The following is a 5,840-nucleotide window of genomic DNA, read 5'->3' as shown; positions in this document are numbered from 1 at the left end:
AAAGATAAGGTAAAATGATATTCGGTGACTTTGGTGACCTTAGTTTTACTTTACTGATACGGTCCCTTCATTCCTAAAACTACAGTTCCTCAAATTTCCTTATGCCACTTACTGAACTGATCAGGGCAGACAGCAGCTATCCTGGGCTTCAAAAAACTGTGACTTGTGGAGAAGATAGCTAGGAATAGAGATAACTATGGTTTTCTCTATTTTTGAAGGAATTCAAAGACAAGCTTCTTAGATTTTCTTCCAGTTGATGATAGTGAGGGAATCATTTTCAGTTGAGATTTGTAGATTGTAGAATATGTATTGATACAGAATTTTAATTTTAATCAGCTGATTTCTAAGATTTTGAAAACATTTTTTAGGCACTGCCTTGGTTCCATCATTTTTGAATTTCCTGAATTTATATCCAGAATCTTATCTATAAATATTGCTGTTTCAATCACAAGAACTATATCTGACCTCAGTTGAAGGAGATTGAAGAAATTGCTTTAAAGTAATTTTTGCTGTTTATCTTATGCTAAAGTAGGAAAACGGGGCTTCTGCTCTGTTCTCAAGATAAAGCAACCTGTCTCGTATCTTTCTGCTTGCTCTCTTCCTGGAACCACTTCCCTGCCCCAACCCCACACATTTCAACTCCAAAACGCAACACCATGATGGTACGTGTCACTCAAAGAGCACGTGTGACCGAAAATTCCTGGCATCATCTAAATCCTTTCTTATACTAAATAGCAGGTTTATCTTATCAAACACCATCTATAGTATAACCAATGGAAGTTGAAATAACTTTTACTCCAATAGATTGTTCAGTGTGATGAATGATGGTTTCTAAAATGTTATTGATACACATATTAAAATATTCCTGGGCTCATCACTGATGAAGTGGTATCACCCTAATGATATCGATAGTATAGTGGTTTAGTTTCCGTTATACACTTTGAGTAAACAAGAATAAATTTCTAACACCATAGCATACACACACATGCACACACCCACCCCAAATAGTTGCATTAATTTTATACTTAGAGTGAAAAATGAAAAACAATATTATCCATTAGTTTTGTTTAAGAAAATTATTAGTCATCATTCATAAAGGTAATTTGCATAGCCTATACCACTGTGATAATGTCTCAGAGAAAGCTGAAATGGGATAATGTACAAAAGACACACTGGTATTTATTATTATTATTACTATCAGTATTAGCTATAGTGCTTCTATCTTAGAGGACATGATTTGAAAGAGAAATAAAGCCTTTTAGACCATCTGTAGGATCTTACATGCCATTGGAGGTTTCAGTCGACATTTTTAAGGAGCCGCTGCTCATTTGTAATGCCTTGGTCATATTGCAAGAGAATGTTTAGAATATATCAAAGTGCTAACCAGATTACCAGTTTGATTTTGCATGTTTTCTTTAGCAAGGATGAGTATCAGATATCTCTATTTAAAAAGTGGAAAAATAATAACAGTAGTTGACACCTACACACTCCCACTTACCTCATGCCTTTATAAGAATAAGTGAGTTTTAACTGAGTAAAACAGAAGTAGAAGTAAACATATAAGTGTGTAATCCCCGCTATTACACAATAGCTACACATGCTCGTAGAATCTAATGTGTTTCTTATCACAGGAGGTCTGAGGGCATCATTTGTGGTACCTGCTCTTTATGGGGCAGAAAAGAGTGAGAAAGGCATTTAAAATGTTTGGCTTCTCAGAACTCACCATGAGGAGACTATCTCTAACGAGGACTGAAGTCACTTCTCACCTGAAGGGTTGGTTTGTCTCCACACCCATGAAATCTCCTTTTCTCTGCTGACACTGCCAATTTAATTTAATTTTATGTGTGATGTAGACAGATGTCTGCCAGGAGCTGGATGGAGTCCATTAACGCTTCACAGAGGGAGGGAGGTGGTTTTAACACTTAAGTGGTAGTTGGCAGCTCTGACTCTTGGCCCTAGTTTGGGAAAAAGCCTGGGGCCCTCAAAACTTAACTCATTTTTGGTACACAGACTAATTTCTTAGACCTTTTTTCTATCGTGAGCAAGAGAGAAAAACTAAGAAGTGTTCCGCAGCTGATTCATCTTAAAGGTGGCTAAATTAATGATTAATTTAGAATAGAGCTCTCTCTCTCCCAAGACAGCAGTGATGACATGTATTGTCAGTGCTGTGATGGTACCTCGTTCTATTCCATATTCTATGCATTTTCAGAGGAAGTTAATTTCATGGAATATCTCCAAGTGGCTGAATTCTCATCCTCACCTCTCCTTAAGGCATACAGGGCAAGCAGAAGTCCACAAAGGCATATTAAAATCTGAATGAACTGCCAATTTTATATGTAATTATGATTGCAAGATTCATAATTTCTGTAGAATATAGTCTACAAAGCTTATTTCTTTCACATAATCCTTTATTTCTTCCCGGGGCTGTCAGGCAAGACTCATTCCAGTGAGCACCCTTCCAGCTTTCCTGAATGTGTTTGTTGAGTATTAGAGAAAAATCTTAGCCAACCTCCTGGGCTAACAAGCACCTCTCTTGTAATGTTTGCTGCCTTTGCCTCTGACAACTGTGATCAAGATCTCTTTACTTGCTGCTCTGTAGTCAGATTGTAGCACTTGATTGACTTATCTGGTGTTTCCCTGGGGCACAGCTGTCAGCCAAATATACCCAATCTGAGCCATCTTTTCTCTGGGGTTGCCCTCTTAATTCCTACTTCCTGTTTTCTCTTTCCTAACTAGGCCAGTTTCTAAGGGATCTTCAGGCTTTCAGTGTAAAATAAAATAATGCTTATTTTTTTAAGTGCTTTCTGGCAACTTTTTAGGAGATTTGATCAATAGACATAAAAGACTGAAGGCAGTTTTTGTTTGTTTTGTTTGCTTGTTTTTCACTCTCTTAACATAGATTTCTTTTTGAAAGTTTGCTTTAGATGAGTTCCTATTTTGGCCTCATTCAATCCCTTACCCATTAGCTTATAGTTCATTTCATTCTAAACATTCCTTTTTTTGTGTTTGCAGTTTCAACATTCTTTTAAAGACACAGGGCTGTAGAAAATGCTGTGCTTGATCAGGTAGAATAAATTAAAGAAGGGAGTGTCCTAGATGTTGGCAACGAAGACTGTCATTGTTTGACAAAGTGCAATTTGAGATTCAGCAGTTTCCTTTCCAGATTAAGAAACCGTGTCCTAAAAGACAAGTCAAATCATGAGTGCAAAAGAGATGAGAGATTTATATAAGAAATTAAATGTACATTAGAAACCCTGATGGAGAGACTCCATTTTTGTCACTTGTCAGAGACTCTACTGTGAGATAGACCATTACTCTAAATGCTTCCTGTTATCATTTTTCTTCATGTATTATTGCCTCCCAGCCCTTTATAGATTATACTGTTCCTTGGCAAATTGCCTATAGTGCTGGCCTTCAGAAATGTGGTTCCAGGGTCTGTTTTTCCACTTCCTGTTGCTCTCAGCCATGCCATATTGCTTCAGCCACGAGACCAGCCAAATGCTAGCCAAGACCATGAGGCTTGGGATATCACTGTATTTCTTTACTAGAATGGCACTCTCAGGGAGGTTAGACTACCTTCGTTTCCAGTTCTTTTCTAAAGCTCATATCTCAAAAACCTGGACGCCGACTTCAAATAAACTATTATTAGCCCAGCCTTGTGTTCAGCCTCTGATAAGTGTCCCACGTGCCATACGCAAGAAAAGGCCAGTAGCTGTTCAAGCCTTCTAAGCGTGTGGTTCTTTGAACCTTACAGAACATTTTCATAACCAAATTATTTCTTGTTGAACCCTCACAAAACTTCTATGGGTTGGATAACAACCCTACGTTACTGGGACTTAGCCAGATTCAGGGCTGGCAAATGGCCATCTCAAATCTTTATCTCCAGATTCCATTCCAGTGCAAGTGGAGTTCTTTTTTTGTTCTGTTTCTTTATCTTCCAGCGTATCTTTACTTACCACGTTCCTCAGAGGCCAAGAAAAATGTAGGAAAGAGAGGAAAAGGGCTTTTCTGATAAGTGGCAAATTTAGAGTGCCGATAGTATGAAAACACATTTAAGTTGAAAATACATTCACCATACCTTTTAGAAGCATTCTTGGAGGAGTTTTTCATACCCTGAAAACACCCACTTTGCATGGCCAGTGTCTTGGGGAGAGAGCTTAAGGAGCAAGCCAGGAAGGCTGCTGTAGCTCTCCACTCAGGGAAAGTGTGATCTCAACTATAGCCACCCCGTGGTTGGGTAATTGCAGCACTGGCTCTGTTTTGTGGGATTTCCCCTGTCTCGCCGTACTTGGGCAGGTGTACGGTGTTAAAGACAACAAATGATCCTATCTGCTGTTCACGTCCATGCTTTGTGTGCCGAGTTTTAATAAGGAAGTCTTACCTAGGTAGCCACAATGACCAGCGTGTAGTGTTCATACCCCTCTGAGATCACAGACCAAATCTAGTTTCCAATTTGCTAGATTCTACTGGAAGTGAGTTATCTGAGTCAATGAGTTTTAATACTTTGGGTTTATCAAATGAATTCAAGTCAGTTATTTCAGAAGTCAACTCAGTCCATAGTCGTACTGGCTAAGGACAGTGAGAAAATCACAGTGAGGAAAACTTTGAGTGCTTTTCAAAATGCATTACTTACAGAGCCTCACACTTAGAGACAGCTGAAATATAAATGATATATATGTACATTATTGTCCACTACCCCCAGCAGACACCAGCATGTCTACAGAGACTTTATGAAGACCCTAGAGGTTTTAGGGCTGTGGTTCTATATCCTTCGTGTTTGCCAAAAACCTGCATCTGTAAAACACTCCAGAGTTGATTCAGGTAGTCATGGCCCCTTTCAAGAAAGTCTGTTGATTTCTATTTGGAGGAAAAGGAGAAATTAAAAACAAAACCAACAAACAAGGACATCTTAGGGGATTTAACTCTTTATTCCTTTCCCCTGTGGTCCTGTCTACATAGCAGTTATTACTGCTAGGAGTCCTCTATTTTTTTACATGTTTATTCCCACCTATTCACCCATCATATATATTGCACGAGAGGAGAAACATTGTTTTACTTTGCACCAAATAAACATTGTTGAGTGAATAAAAAACAACTTCAGAGAATACCTTTATCCACCCTACTCTGTATGTATTAAAACACTGAGACCCAGTACATTTAAGTGATTTAAGAATTTTCAAAATTAGCAATGAATGAATCTGGATAAAAACCTGGGTCTTCTTACATCTCCTCTTTTCTGTGTGTTGGTTACTTTCAAAAGGTCACCTACTCAAATACATTCAGCCGAAGAGTATTAGTTGTCACTGTGTCAGGCACCTTATACAGAAAGTGCAATAACACTGTTCTTGCCTCAAGGAGTTTATTATCTTGCAAGAACAATAAAATATAGCTACTGAAACTACTTCCCTCAACGGATTGCTCCTCCAATGTGAATAAAACCACTGAATCTTTGGCAAATCCATCAGTGACACAGCAACTTGGCTCAACACACTTTGGTAAAAAGTCAATTATACTGCACAGCGTATAAATACCTTTCACCAAATTCATCTACCTGCATGTCTATCATGTAAGATATTGTTTCAGGCCCTATGGACACATGGTTAGTCTATGGCTCTTTGCATGGAATTATTGGATGGGACTTCTTGTACGTTCTGACACTGTACCATCTTTTGTCACACAATTCATTGCTCTCCTAATGGCCACCTTGAGGAAGCGGTGAGAGGGGGGACTGGAATGAACTGTGACTTAAGTTTTCTTTTCTGGGCCCTTAACCAAGGCCTGAATTTGTCTGTCTAATTATCTGAAGAATATACTTGTTAACATAGGGCAGGCAAAAATTT

General features: G+C 38.5%; 1 long non-coding RNA gene across 1 annotated transcript; it reads right to left on the bottom strand.

Moving 5' to 3' along the window:
* Positions 1-2,875: 2,875 nt before the first annotated feature.
* Positions 2,876-4,236, bottom strand: LOC113631324 (uncharacterized). Its single transcript, XR_003437263.1, has 2 exons — positions 4,079-4,236; positions 2,876-3,179 (listed from the first exon to the last, which is right to left on the bottom strand). It is a non-coding gene; the product is annotated as an uncharacterized LOC113631324 (long non-coding RNA).
* Positions 4,237-5,840: the final 1,604 nt, after the last annotated feature.

The sequence above is a fragment of the Aethalodelphis obliquidens genome, unplaced genomic scaffold (genome assembly GCF_003676395.1).
Source record: "Aethalodelphis obliquidens isolate GAN/ISIS:26980383/991018 unplaced genomic scaffold, ASM367639v1 scaffold32, whole genome shotgun sequence".
Lineage (NCBI taxonomy): Eukaryota > Metazoa > Chordata > Mammalia > Artiodactyla > Delphinidae > Aethalodelphis > Aethalodelphis obliquidens.
This window is presented reverse-complemented; position numbering and strand designations above follow the sequence as displayed.